Here is a 15,969-nt window from a genome sequence, read left to right on the forward strand (position 1 = left end):
AATGGTTTAGTTACTTATTAATGATATGTCATTTTTGACCAGAAAGCTCACATCTGGACAGTCTGCCTTGAAAACTGAGCTCTGAATAAACAGGCAGAGCAGATCTCATCGGGCATTCTAACATGGCAAGCATTCAGAAAACATTGCTTTTACGTTATGTTCACATATTAATGTATGCCTTATCCAAACATGCATCTCAATCTGCATAATACATACTGTGCATCAACTTTTCATCTTCCTGCAGAATATTACAATACAATTCATGGCTAATTTCTGTAACATGACTGCACAGATAAACATGATTTGCTCCAGACATATGCTGGGAAAAATAGTTTGCTTTGTGTCATTTAACCTAACAGGGATAAAAAAGCCATGCACAATAAACCGTATTTATTGAAATGTGTTACATTTATATTTATTCAACTTGCCAGAACCTCAATGAGGGATGGTTAACCTGCTTGAAGGACTGTTCAAAAGGTCGTAGTGCAGAACAGGCATCAGTCAGCGGGCTACACATGACACTGTATTAACACTGTATTAACACATGCTCTAGTGGTCTGATATGTGTGTGTTGCAGTAATCTGTGTTGGCATTTTAGTGTTCATATAGCTTTTCCAGCATGGGCAAAGTCGAATTCCTATAAGTGGCCACAGAGACTTTCACATTGTGCATTTGGCAGGTTTTGACCCACTTGAAGGTGGTTGTTAGTTATCATTTGATTAAATATAATGTTCTGCAATAAATAATGATAACTCAGAATGGTTTTACAAAGTGAAAAAATAAACACATGCTGTTACAGGTGTTCATGAAAAATAACATTTAATTCAACTTGGACTGAACTATGAAAACATTGTTTGTGCAAAGTCATCTTTCTTGAGCACAGGAATGCAAAGGACCCATTATCCAGCATTCTCACCAATGTATTTAAAATACTAATCAAACACCGGTGTTTACTTGAAACAAAGACCTGTTTTCAAAGTGTGAAAAAACAAGCCAAATTGAATTACAAAATCAGGATGTTCATGGTTGTAGTATTGCAATCTTATCTGGAAGCCCATCCTGGTAAGGGATTGGTGAAGGCATAGTTAATCAGCAATTGTGAGTCTAAACATGCAGATGTCTTCCTTTGGGATTCCTGGCTCCTCCTGGTCCTCCCGCCAGGTGTTGCCCAAATGGTATGTGTCTTGCCACTCACTCTAAGAGACTGGCACAGACTGGTTATCGTACTTGTGTTATTCACTCATGCCAAATCACTGAAACTCTCACACATTTCTACGTAAGCAAAACCAACCCTAACTCACACTCGCTGATTGGGTCCCTGTCAATCCCTACCCTGCCTCACCCTTCTAACTTCAACTACTCTAAATATCCCAAAACATCCCTAAATATACTATGCTCATCTCTAGCAATAACCATGTGCCTGAGACTGAAAGGGAGTTACTTTCACATGTCCCCATTTAAGTCAAGACAAGATTCAAATGAATTATTTCAAACGTTTGCATGATGTTCCTTCTTGACGAATCACCCGTATTTCGAATGATTCAGGTGTGTAGCATGGAAATTCCCCGATGCTTAATACGGGCTTAGTATTTTTGATCTCCTTCCATTGTTTAACTACACCATTTGTCCCCGATCTTTGGTAAATAGGTACTGTTTCCCTCTCCCATCAACCACTGAGATGAAGGGAGGATCTGTTGGTCCAGTACATAATCATCATTGTGTTGCAATAGCAATTGCACTGATGCATTTACTAGTCCAGAATGACTTGTGATGAGGGGTCTGAAATATGGGTTGCATACTAACGCCAACCGACCATGTTCTATCCTGTTTCAGATGTGTAACGTCCATGGGCCGCTTTTCTCCCCCTACCTATGTACGTACTGCTCCAAGGGTGCCACATACATGTTGTCCCACTGTTTCATTCACATTGAATAGTCTTTCACTAGCCTCTCTGAATCTCAGATACCTGCCCACACAAAACATGTGCAAGTGTGACTATCCCACAAGAAGCCCTCAGGTTTCATGGAATCTCCTGTTCCCTCTCCCAAGTGTAAACCTGCTCCCAAAAATCCACACCAATCAAATAAGGGAGCAAACCAAGGTGCACAAAGAAGCCAGCTTCATTTTATTCATTCAGCCAGTAGAAGGTCCGCAGAGGTTTTTACATCATCATATTCATTAAAAAAAACAATATCCACACACTACTATTGGTTGTTAAAATAAATCACATACATGTGTATTAACTTTTCTTGCATTGATTGGGTAATCATTACTTCCAGTCCACCCAGAGGCCATCCTTGTATGCAGGATGCCATTTCTCGGACATCATTGGACTGTGCTCTTATTAGTTGGCACCACAGCATGCTAACAATACTGGTGCCTGTTACTGACGTGGCCTTGAATGTTACACTTATCCACTAAAGTCCAATTAACTTTGGTGGGAAAGGAGAGATGGAAACATTACCTTGGTTGAAAAACTATCAAACATATTCTGATCTCATAATCCCGTGCTGGGCCCGAACCTTCCAAACAGTTTGCTCAACTCCACCTGATACATTTGCTGCTTGCAGGTTTTTTATCTCATTGTGTCATGGCGTGTATAGCTTATTTATTTTAGAGTGAGGCTATTGTCTGAGACTTGGCGTCTGCAATTTATGAATCCTGTTGATGTATTCTTCATGCATGCATTGAACTGCTCTCCCCATCGGTGAATCTTGCTGGTGTGTTATTGGCAAGGTTACTATGTGCACCTGACAATTAAGCTTTATACATTTCTATCTGCTAGCAACAATAATAACTCAATTGTTACATATCTATACTGGAACTATGGAAAAGGCTCTTCATGCAGTTTCAGCTATCCTCCACTTCTCTCAATTTTAGCATGTCCAGTCATCCAAACACCAACCACCGAAATCCCTGCTGAGATATTTAAACTGAAATGCTGTGGTTTTTAACCATGTGCTATACAGCGCCATGCTAAAGGAAAGAAAATGGTGTTTCTCATGTCATATATAATGCTGCTACATTACATGGCCCGCGGTAGCGGGCCTGTAGTTATGGTTAAGTTGCTCAACCCATAGGAAGACCACTTTTTGGGAGGATTATAATTTCGCTCCCCATGGACGAATATTCATCAAACTTTGCAAGGAAAATATATGGCCAGCTCTAAAAAAAATTCAGAAGTTTGGTGAGTTTTCGTCCAGGGGGGCAACATTATAGTGGAGGTCCCAACATTTGATTTTTTTTCATGAACTGAATGGTAAAAAGTGTGTGCATGTCTACAGCCCAAACCATTGGACAGATTTTCACCAAATCTGTGGCAGGAGCAGCGGCTTGGTCTCAAAAGCGTGCTTTTGTAATTTTGGTGCAAATCAGTCCAGTACTTTCTTTAAAACCTGGTAAAATGTACATCTCAAATAATTAGCGATATCTGGCTCTGCTCTGAGGTCCCATTTCCCTGTTCGCTCCGTGATCAAAACTCTGATGGCCTGCTGTGTGCCGTGATGTCGGCAGACATTGGACATGCCCAGTTGTTGGCTGGAGGAAAGCATGGTGTGCGTCATCATTTTAGGTAACACCACCATGTTGTATCAGAGGATAGTGCAGCACTGAAAGGGGCTGCAAAACATGCTTTGCAGCATCTGGTGGTGGGAAGAGGGGATGGAAAGGGTGGGGGAGTGAAAAGTGTTTCATATGATATATTTGTTTAGGTGACAGAATACAGTGGTGTGCGCGCAGTGTCCTTTAGTACTGCAGCAATTTGTGGGTAGGTCCTCAGGCGAGTAGCTTTTGCGTTGACTGCAGGCAGGCTCAATTGGGTATGTGGAGTGCATTGCAGATAATATGAGGATATTTGCATAGGGTGTACTATGCTGTGTTGTGTGTGGTAAGCCCCTAGCGCTTTGGGTGCATGGCCGGAGGCCTTGCACTGAAGAGTTTGCCGAGTGGTTGTACATGGGTTTCACATTGTTAGCTTGTGTGTGCTTTGTGAGCAGTGTACACATTGTTGGTTGCATGGGTGTGGTGATTGTTAGTACGTCCTACAGTTTTGAGTGCATGGCTGGAGGTGATGGAGTCAGCAGTCCTGGAGTGTGTCCACTGGGTGAAGTGTTGGAATTCTCTGTTTATAGAAGTGCATAGGATTCAAGTGCAATCTTTATGTGTTTGGGTAGTGGCCATTGCCTAGAGTACTGAGTAATGTACTGTATTATGATGCATTTGTTGCGAGTAGTTAATAGAGTGTTGGGTGCAGGGGCAATGTTCTGAAGATTGTGTGGTTTGCTTGGAAGTAGTACAATACTATACTATGTGAAGGGAAGTGGGTAGGGGTGCCGGAGGCTGTGTTATGTTTGTGGATTTTGCTAATGTGTGTCTATTCATCATTGTTATCCATATGTTTTCTGAATATTTTAAACCCAATTTGGATGGTTTGATTTTGTCAGGGGTCATGCTGTATTCGCCATATTCATGCACCACATGAGATTTCAGAGTGAAAGGAGGTTGAAAATGAGCATCCTCATCTGGCTTAAGATGTTCAGTAACTCTAATTCTGGAAGGAATTTGCATTCTCTTTTGTTCTAGGGTAAGGACATTTGGAAAATCACCATCAACATTATCCATTATTTCCTCCACTAAAGGACTTGCTTGGTCCAATGGGAACGGACCTCTCTCCTGTGTGTTGTGTCATTTTTAAGTGAGGAAGCAATGGAATATGTAGAGAGATTTAGGAGCTGGTCATCCAAATCATTGTCAGTTTGCACAAGGATGTCACACATGTCTGAGATATTATGGGCTATGTTCTCCTCTGTGTGAAGCCTCTCAGGCTGTGCTCCCTTTAAACCTCCCACATTTGTGTTTTGAGATACAAAGTCGTGTTGTAATCACGGTCATTAGACCTTTGATACATTTCTTTGATTTATTGTAACTTATTCTTGGAGGCTGAGGCTGTTTTTATATTTTATTTTTATTCTTTAGGTGCTTCACTTTTATATTTTTCCTTATATTGAATTGGATGAAATATATCAAAATAGAGAGCACAGTCAGCGGCCTCTTCACAGGGTTGTATTTCTGTGACAGAACTAGTTATGTCAATTATAGTACATGTTGATGGATTATTTTTTCGGACACACCACAAGTTCCCTGCCTGCATATTCCAATCCCTCGTCTACAACATCTAGAAGTGAGCCCACCCCAGTAGCCACCCTGGTGGATAGGAATTCCACTGGTTATTTTATCATATTAATGGGGCTAGTGGTTTTATCCTCCATGGAGCCGGGATCAGCTCTTCAGCTCGTATTGAAGTCTAACCAATCAATGTTATCGACTAGGGAGTTCAGTACCAAACGATGTTGGTCATATTATTTCTCCATGGCTTTATACAATTTTATAAGGCTATACATGCCTGTATTAATAGTAGCCATACTAGTTTCAAGCAAATGGTTCAGTGGATGGCTCATCCCAAATGATGGTCTTGGGATGGGCTTAGGAAATGACATGGCATTTGAGCTAGAAGTGTATGAGTAGTTCGGGATAGAATATGTGGGAGTTTGATAAATTCAAAGGGGAATTGGTTTTGGTCCTTGACTTTGTGTTTCCCCAATAGTAATGGACCCCTCCCTCAATGAGTCTGGCCGCTGATCTACAAATAATATTTCATCAGACAAATTTGGAGTAACTACCCAATGTGAATCCACTAGGCTCCCACCATAATGACCTGGCGATTCAGTTTCTTGATTAGGATTATTAAACAATTCATTTCTCAAGTTTGCAGTCAATGACCTGTGAGAATTCGCCAAAACAAGATCATTTTTAACTGATAAGCTTGTAACTTGTGAGTATAACAGCGAGCAGGTCGACTGCTCAGTAGCACGTATAATCACATCTCCTAGACGATGTTGTAGTCCTTTCCCTGACCCACAGTAGAGACCAGCTCAACAGAATGAATCGGAGGCTGTGTTGGACAAGCGAGTAAGACGCTGTCAGTAACCTGGAGGCCCTCCTCTTCGGCTACCACAGGAGATCTGCCATCTTCCTTAGTATATTCCGGCCCCACTAACAACTCCAGGTGGGCAGACACTAAGGTATGTGAGGCCTCGAGAGACAGAATCATAATGTGATCCTTCTGGGCATGATACAAATGCCTAATGTCACAAACTAGCACTTTCAAGCGTTTCGATTTGACTTGTCCCTGCGTGGTAGCTGCATTTGATGGCTCCAGAGGCACGACCTGAAAATTAGGATGTTCTGTGCCAAACAGGGTAGCCGCCTTCTCCGGCATATTGGTAGTTAGCGAGTACCACACCATGTGTTTACTATGTGCGACTATATAGGCAGTAAGATATAGTTGCTGTCCTCTCAGCCGCTGACCCGCGGAACAGAGAAACAGCACTTGCAGAATCACTCCCACGAATGCATGCGTGCAATGCGTGCATGCTCTTGACTATATAGTCACACTAGGAAGAAGGGGCGTGGCTTAGGCACACTGTAAGCAGAGAGGGGGATGAGAAGGAATAAAGGTAGAGTTGTCAACGCTCCTAAAATTCACAGTCCACATAAAAAGTGAAAGAGAACTTCGTGCTTCGTACCGCTGCCTCCGTGCAAGGATAATATTCTCTTCACCGCTTTCAGAGTTGATAGTGTGGCCCCAAAGAAGCACGGTCCAAAAGAAGCCAAATGGAATGAACTCACAGAAGCACACCAACGAATTACTCATATTTACAAGAACAGAACACCTCAAATCTTGCACATGTATGTTGTTATACATACATGTAATGACATAGTACCATATATTCGTTGTTATAGCACATTATAGTTCACACGGCATCACAACATGAAGCTTCGCACAACTAGTACCTCATCCAATTAGTGGGAAGTGCTTCTTTAGTGAAGCTTCTTGGGAGAAATGCAGATAAATGCACAGGATCCTGTCTCTGTATAAGAATCAAGACAGGAAAACAAGGAATCCGTGTCAATACTAGCACCAGACGATTCCTAGTAGATTGTGGTAAATTGGTGGAAATCTCTTACCCCAAATCTTGAGTCACTGATCATGTCTTGTGATGTATCCCGCCGGAGGGTGTGGTAATATTCCACATGGTCCCAGGGTTATATCCTTGGGTGTATCTAAACTAGAAAGGATGACAAATCAGGGAGACCCGTGTAAGCTAGCTGCTCCTCGCTAAACAGTGGTACTATTAATACTCATGCGCGGCGGGTTGATGAAGCTAGCAGTCATCGGTGAAATACATTTCCAGTGAAAAAAGCATGCGTCTCAAGAGATGCGAGTAGTGTGCACACTGAGCGCAATGTTTTGTGTAAAGATGAAGGGGTCTCTGAGCATATTAGTCTGTGTCTATGGCCGGTCTCCCACTCGTGCACAGTGGACCATCATGCATGGGCGTGCCAAGCTCTATATATATTGTGGTACAGCCCGCGGGGAGATGGTATCGTGCTGCAAAAGTGGATAATGGCGGTGTATTGCACAAGGACGTCACATGTGATCTTGCACCGTGATTATTTGTGTGATAATATTATATACCCACCTGGGCATATCAGGGCCTAGCCTGGAGCCCTTTTTTCATGTATCGCTTCGAACTAGACATTATTCTACTGATACCAGCAACGAAAACTCCTTCGATACCATTGCCAAAGAAAAAGGCATACGCTTGCAGCGTTCCCCAAACAGCATAGGGCACAGGTGATGACAATGCCACACAGTGATGCACTTGTGCACACGCGGATTGGAGAGTGGGAGGTCTAGGTCCTGTGCTTGCATCCCTTATCACCTCCCTGACACAAGGTTGAATACCAACAACCACGAATGACATTTTAAGCTGCAGATAAGTCATCTTTATCAAACATTTAGAACATTTTCAGAGCTGGTGTCCTGTATAGCTGAAAATAAGCAACATAAACTCTTGCATTGATGATGCATATAGATGTACATGCAATATTTTAATGATCTTCTAGATGCGATATATAGTAGTTCCTCTTTCTTGGCAACAAAAAATATACTACAACTCTTTTTAATTCCATAGTTAAATTCATCACAGTCAAATTTCAACTCAGAAGCACCACAATGCCTTTTTAAACCTAATGCACAGTGAACTTCGCTGCATACATTAATGTAGCATAATGTATTCGTAATAGTTGCATAATTTAGTCTGTCTAGTGCCTTAATGGCTACGACTACTTTAAAATGGTGATCAGATACCATCAGCTAGAGTTTTCCATCAGCCCATTTTACCGGAACATGGCACATGCAAAAAACCAGCCTGCCGCTTATGGTACATTAAGAGGGGGAGCAGAAAGCAATGCGCTGTTATTATAATTCTGCTAGTCTGTGGTGACAGAGGTTACAAGTAGACTGTTCAGCCTAGAAAATATGCACATAAAAAAAAACATGTTGCATCAAAATGTGTTCCCCGATTTAAACCGGTTTGCCCTGCAACTCCTGGACTTGAGAATCAAGGTCACTTATCCTGAGGGAGATAATGGATTCTGTGAAATGAATCATTAATCTCCATAAATGGCATTATACAGTCTGGGGAAACTGACGAGTAGGGTTAAGTAGATGGCTGTGGCTTGTGGTTCTCAATGGATTCCTCAGGGACCACTTTCAGACACTTAGGCTGAGAAAGAACAAGCAGGTAATGTGCAAATGTGCTAGCTGGCATCCATGGATGGCTATGCATGGGTTTGGCGCTTCTGTTGATGAGAACAGTAGAGACAATGAATAGTCCAAACTTCTAAGCAGTCACATGTCATGATACCATAGAGAAAAATAATGTTAACCTCAGTATGTATTACATGTCCACATGGTGCAAGCAGATCAGACCTCTCTATTTGTGTCATGGGGCATTATTGAGAATACTGACGTTTACATTTTGATCATTTTTTTTTTCACAAGCATAGGTCAATGGGTGAAGCATTAATGGTTGGACAGCCCCTCCCTAGTATTATTTCTGAGTGGCTGACTTGTATTCTCTCCTCACTCTTCAACATATATATTGCTGGTTTATTGGGGCGTATTATTTTGCCGTATTACATATTCTGTAAACATTTACTTTGGCCTGCTTTTGATTGGGTACAGTGGCAATAGACCTTACTGCAATGTAAGATTACCACAGCTAAGTTAAAGTGCATTGCGCAGCTAAGTTAAAGTGCATTGCACATCTAACTAGTTTCCCAAAAATCCATTGTTAAGTGCTACCAAGGTGAATACCGGTCGGTCCTCTGTGCTACCTGTGCATTAATACAGTGAAAATGCTAATGGCCTATAGCAATCAATTCCCATTACTGTAAAAATTCCAGCTGAGAGAGGTAGAAATTATGACTGATATTTAAGGAAGTGTGGGACAGGTCTTAAGGAACTAGAACACAAAACGGTCTAGTCAGCACTTGTGGTGTACTTCAGAAATCTGCCGGGATTGGCAGAGGAGATGGCATGAGAGGAGAATGTGATCCATGCAACACACTGCCAAGAAGCTCTGGTGCACCTTGCATGGAAGGAGTCACAAGAGCCAAGAAGCAGTGGTTCACATTTCCAGCAAGCAGTGCCACAACACCATTCACGTAAGGAGAGTGAATGATGTGCTTGCCATGCACATGGTAAGGGTACAGTTGCATAATTATACCTGTCTTTCCACCACGTTGACATAATGAGGCTGATGGAAGATGGCTTCACACCATATATGGATCCTGTTCATGCTATTTAAACATTGAAGCTTAAAACTACATTATTTTCTGTAGCCAGACTGTTCAAGCTCATCAACAACACCACGAATATTCAACCTACAGAATGTTCATGCAAAAGCCATGGTACACAGTTTGTAAATATGGCCCTCATGCTTCAAGCTTCCAGACAGATGCTTTGCATAGACTGGTCAAGCACACCACTATCATGTCCATCCTATCTACAGAAAGTCAGAGCTCAGATAGAGTAGACGGAACAAATGGAGTGGATGGAACGGATGGAGTGGATGGAACGGATGGAGTAGATGGGGTAGATGGAACGGATGTTGTGGATGGAACGGATGGAACGGATGGAGTGGATGGAACGGATGGAGTGGATGGAATAGATGGAAGGGATGGAGTGGATGGAACGGATGGAACGGATAGAACGGATGGAGTAGACGGACGGATAGAGTAGACGGAATGGATAGAGTAGATGGAACGGATAGAGTAGATGGAATGGATGGAATGAATGGAGTGGACTGAACGGATGGAGTGGACAGAACGGATGGAGTGGATGGAACGGATGGAGTAGATGGAAGATGGAACGGAGGGAGTGGATGGAGTGGATGGAACAAATTGGAGTGGATGTAATGAATTGGGGTGGATAGAATGGATAAAGCGGATGGAACTGATGAAGCGAGTAAAACACATGGAACAGTTCGAACAAATAAAAAAGAATAGAACAGATGGAACACGCTAAACAGATGGGAAGGATGAAATGAATCAACAGATTGGATGGAGTAGTTTATAAAGATGAAGGCGCGGATGATGGAATGGATGTAAAGTCTAGTAAACTAAATGATGAACCAGATGAAATGTATGAACAGACAAAACTGAGTGAACAGACAGAGTAAATTAAACTGATAGAATAGATGGTACAGATGAGTGCTCGATCTCAAGCCATACCAACACCATATCACACTACCACGCTTACTCTCTCCTATACACCACCACTCAATTAGAACACCGTGATACTATGACACATTCGGTATAGCTGTTCTCATACTAACACCTGCCACATACTACACATCATCCCAATTAAACACAGCTAGCTGAGCACACACTGCTAGCCTAAGCATCTCCTCAGGCCTAACACAGCCAGAAATCAGTCTGGTTATAAACCCACCAGATTGAACACATATTCCTGACCTCCCAACCACCACACCTACCGCTAGAAGCAGCTATCATGAAATTGCCGCACCAGCTGCACACATATCCGGTGCACCCACGCACCTTATGATTCCCCCTCTCTCTCTCTCTACTGACTTGAACTGCTATTCCCGAGGGCATTCAACCTCCCAATGCCTTGAGATCATACCAATGATACATAAGGCACTATATAAATGCAAAGTAACATAACATAACATAACATTGCCATCATGCACATCCAGTCTACATACTGTCCAATCTCACCACCATCATGCATACTCTCTGTGCAGACAGTTCAAACGGCCTCAATGCACATTCTGTCAACAGACTGTGAAAGGGCACCACTAGCACAGATAATACTTCTACAGATTGTTCAAGGTCTGCAGCACTCAGCACAGTGCACCTACAGATTTTGCAAGCCCACAGTCCGGTCATGCTCACCACCAAACTGCAACTTCTGTCTACCGACTAAAAACAATACCATCTCACCTAAATACTGTTCAGGCAACCTCATTCTTGATTGATTGATCGATATTTGATTTCTATTGAGCTCATACACAAGTGTTTCAGAGCGCGACAAGGGAGGGGAACAGGGGAGAACAACACAGCGATCTTACTAGGCCCAGTGACATTAAGAACGTGCAAGTACATGGGAGAGGGGGAGGGAAAAAGTGCATGGAAGGAGGGAGAAGTGGAAAGTGAGAAGCAGAGGAGAAACAGATAAATAACAAAAAATAAATAATAAAGGCAACATCAGTGGTAATGCAGCCAGCAATTTGCAAGTGCTAAGTTTAAGGCAGCAGACAAGGTAGGTCTGATAAGTGCAGTAAGAAAGAGGGGGGGCTGTATGGGTACAGATACAGACCCCAGTGCAAGGGGTGGCCCGGAGGCAGTGCGATAGGGTGGCAGCGCCCGAAGGACAGAGGGTGGCCAGGTGCACAGTGCCAAGAGAGAACAGATCAGCAGGGGATAGGGGGAGCGAAGGCAGAAGAAAAGAGGAAGATCTTGAGGTGCTTCCGGAACCGGAGATGGTTCTCCTTAAGGTTTAAGAGGGCAGGGAGGGTGTTCCAGATGGAGGCCCCAGCCGAAGACAGAGATCTACCCCCAGGTTGTTTCTTTGTAAAACGACTGACCCTGAGGGAGGTTGAGGTAGAGGAGCGAAGAGCTCGAGAGGGGAGGTATTTGCGGAGAGATAGCTGAAGGTATTTTGGACCAAGGCCCCAGAAAGCCTTGTGTACAATGCAGAGGGTTTCGAATTAATAAATATTCAAACTATTCAATCTTGACCCACTCCCACCCTGCACTTGCTGTCTATTGTATGTCTAGATCCACCACAAAATTGAACATTCAGTCTAGTAAATCTTCAGACTTACCACCAAACTACACACTCTCTTTACTGATATTGTACAGAGACTGGATTAAAAATATGTTTTGAACTGTTCTAAAACACTTATCTATGGTATATTGCATACTTCCATTTCAAACATGTCCTTTATTTACAAGGAATATTTTCGCAGAGCGATTTTAAAGGATGCCATTGTTGGTCTTACCGGGGTCACAAGTAAAAAGAGGTGACCATTAGGTCTTTGGTGATTGGTTGCCCTAGAATTAGATGCAAGCTGGTCTGACCAAAGATTTGCGTTGTGTCTTTGGTATTGGGGACATTTCTCTATGATGTACATAAAGGGATTGTTGGTTGACCTCAAATATGTAATATTATGAAAACATGTATAAAGCACACACCTGGCCCAGAGAGAGTGGGCGCTGTGCAGTGGATGCATACAGAACTGTTAAAATGTCATAATTAGTCATTAAATCGATGACATTTGTAATGTCATCTTTCATGTCTTGGGTGTTAGTGTTAGCAGTGCACGGTGGCAGTAGTTATTGTTGCTTATCTTACCATAACTGCCGGATTTCAGGGGTTTTTCGGTTTTACTTTGAACCATAACGTCCCTTTAACAACATTTTATTACTGAATTTGATAGGTTTTTATCAACATGTCTGTCTCCCTCTTTTTTCCATTACTGACATATCTAGGCCACATGGTTTTCTTCAGTAACAGTCAGGTACTAAAAATGATAAACGTACTATATTTGTAGACTTATCATTGAAGTATGTTCTTAAAGTAATTCCCTTAGGGTCCAGTCATATCATATGAAAAATATACATATGGGAAGACACAAGCTTGAAAAACAGCAATCCTTTCTGTGCATGAAGATAATCAGTAAAGTTATCAGCACTTTATGATAGTTCTGTTGTTATTTTATTACTGTATTTTCCCTGTATATGATCATATTTGCATACATTGTACTCACACTACTTTCCTTAGGGTCCAGTCACATCATATGATAAATGTTCATAGGGTAAATAGCAGCTTTGAAACAGAGCAATCATTTATTTGCATAAAGATAATCAGTTAGGTTATGAATTGTTTCTGCTACTACTTCTGCTTTTTTGCTTACTTCACTTTCCCTGTACATACCCATATTTGTATGTGTCTTTGTGTTTTGTCTGTAATAATGCAATTATGTTATACGTGGGTTTTATTACCTACTTATTACGGATTTCACAGTACACAACACTCTAATAAGAAAACAGTTATCATTTCATTATTCAACATATCAACATTATGAATATTATACCTTCGTCATGTATGCTGCACACAATGCCTATGTTTCTGCATGAGTACCTTAGTATACTGGATAGAACTTCATAATAGAAGTCTATTTATATCAATACAGTGCTTAATGCACTAATTAGCTCTTGATATTTATTCCAATGATCTTTGACAGTTTTTTCTCAACATTATAATAAGAATCCCTTGTACAGACATTTCATGAAAAGTAAATGCACATGTGATGTCATCAGTGATGTCATCAATGACATTTGTGATGTCATCTTTGATGTTGTGAGTGTTAGTCTTATACAGTGCACGGTTATGGCGCGAGTTATGGTTGCTTAGCTTACCATAACTGGCGATTTTCAGGGGTTTTTCGGTTTTAATTGGAACCATAACGTCCCTTTAACTAAGTTTTTTCACTGAATTTCATAGGTTTTTCGTAGCGCAACGTAACAATAATAACTCTGACTTTATGTATAAGTAACATAGAACATACTGAACCCCCTCTACTGAATTTGATGTCCGAAAACTCTTTTAATGTCCGCGGACATGTTCGGACAACAGCACCACTACCCAAAAAGTCTGGGGGGTATTGTAGTATCGTGTATTTCACTAGCTACATTAACTTTGTGGGCAGCTGGAGAGGCACGAGAGAGAAGAGCGTCTCATCGACTGTGACGGCACCGGTGACGTGGAGATGCGGGTTTCAAAGTCCAACGCCTGCATTCACCAGTCGGTGGGGCGTGATGTAGATGCTTATGAATGCTGGGTATAATAAATACTATTTCCCCAATCTCACCATGGTCGCGTTCCCTACTTACCAATATACTACAGGTATGTTTAATTGTTATATCATAACATATGAACATTTTACAAATTCACAAACCAGCACACATACACATTAGATGTAGTAATAAATAAGAATTGTTACCGATATATATAACATACTAACCATTCATTTAAATACAATATGTTCTAAAATGGAATATACCAAAAGAAGAAAGATAGGCTTCTAACATGATTACCTCACAGAAACTCCACAAATAAGAGCAACAGCAGATCTACAGACCACTTAGAACACACCTACCTGAAATAGTAAGTGTACTGCATTTTACTCATATATGTGTAAACTTTCTGTATTAGATACAAATAAAATCATATTATGTTTTTTTTTTCTCACAGAAATGTCTAATACTCTGGAGTGGCTAGAGGAGCATTTCCCACGTGAAGAAATGTCATAAAATAGTGAATCTAATGGTAGGCACTTTACTATATAAACCAATTAATTAATATTATTTTACATACATTTAACATATATATATATTTTTTTGTACAGACCATACACAAATTGAAAATACTAAAGAAAAAGCAGTATTGGATAAGACTCTTCACCACATAGAAGAAAACATTGACCAACTCTTGGCAAATTTTAATAATTTAAAAAACTTTGTGGAGGAACACCTCAAACAAACAACTACATACCATTCTCCCACATGTACCTGTCCCCCCTCACCATATCCCAGTCAAATATCCCCAAACCCTCTCCATGAACCAAAACGTTTTGATGAGACTTCCATCCCTTCTTCATCGCATATAAATCCTATTGAAGCCTCACCTTCTCTGTCATAAATTAAACATACATGTAAAATAAAGTAAACTTATTATATTGTGTCCTAATTCATTTCTTGTTTTTTTTAAAAAAAGCAGTTGATGTGTCCACGGACAGTGTCTGGAATGTCTGTGAAGAAACGAAAATAGAGGTGTCCTAAGAACACTATATCTGTCAGTACTGTTTGCTAGAAAGTTGAAACTGTTCTAAGAACACACGCGGTGTCCTGAAATTGTTCGTAAAGAAACAAAATGGGGGTGTCCTGAGGAAGGTATGCCTGTCCGTATTGTTCGCAGGCAAGTTGAAACTGTTCTAAGAACACAATCTGTGTCCTGAAATGTTCGTCAATGGACGAAATGGGGGTGTCCTGAGGATGCTATACCTGCCCATTATGTTCGTAGTCAGGTTGAAAGTGTTCTTAGAACACATTATGTGTCCTGGGATGTTCATAAATAAACAAAATGGGGGTGTCCTGAGGGCGCTATGCCTGTCCGTATTGTTCGCAGGCAAGTTCAAACTGTTCTAAGAACACAAGGTGTGTCCTGATATGTTCGTAAATAAACGAAACAGGGATGTCCGGAGGACACTATACCTGCCCTTACTGTTCGTAGTCAGGTTGAAACTGTTCTAAGAACACATCAAGTGTCCTGGGATGTTCGTAAATAAACAAAATGGGCGTGTCCTGAGGACGCTATACCTGTCCGTATTGTCCGCAGGCAAGTTGAAACTGTTCTAAGAACACAGGCTGTGTCATAAAATGTTCGTAAATAAACGAAATGGGGATGAAGAGGCTATGCCTGTCCGTACTGTTCGTAGGCAGGTTGAAACTGTTCTAAGAACACATGAATTGTCC

This window comes from Ambystoma mexicanum, chromosome 4q (assembly GCF_040938575.1).
Source record: "Ambystoma mexicanum isolate Mex_15411 chromosome 4q, UKY_AmexF1_1, whole genome shotgun sequence".
Taxonomy (NCBI): Eukaryota; Metazoa; Chordata; class Amphibia; order Caudata; family Ambystomatidae; genus Ambystoma; species Ambystoma mexicanum.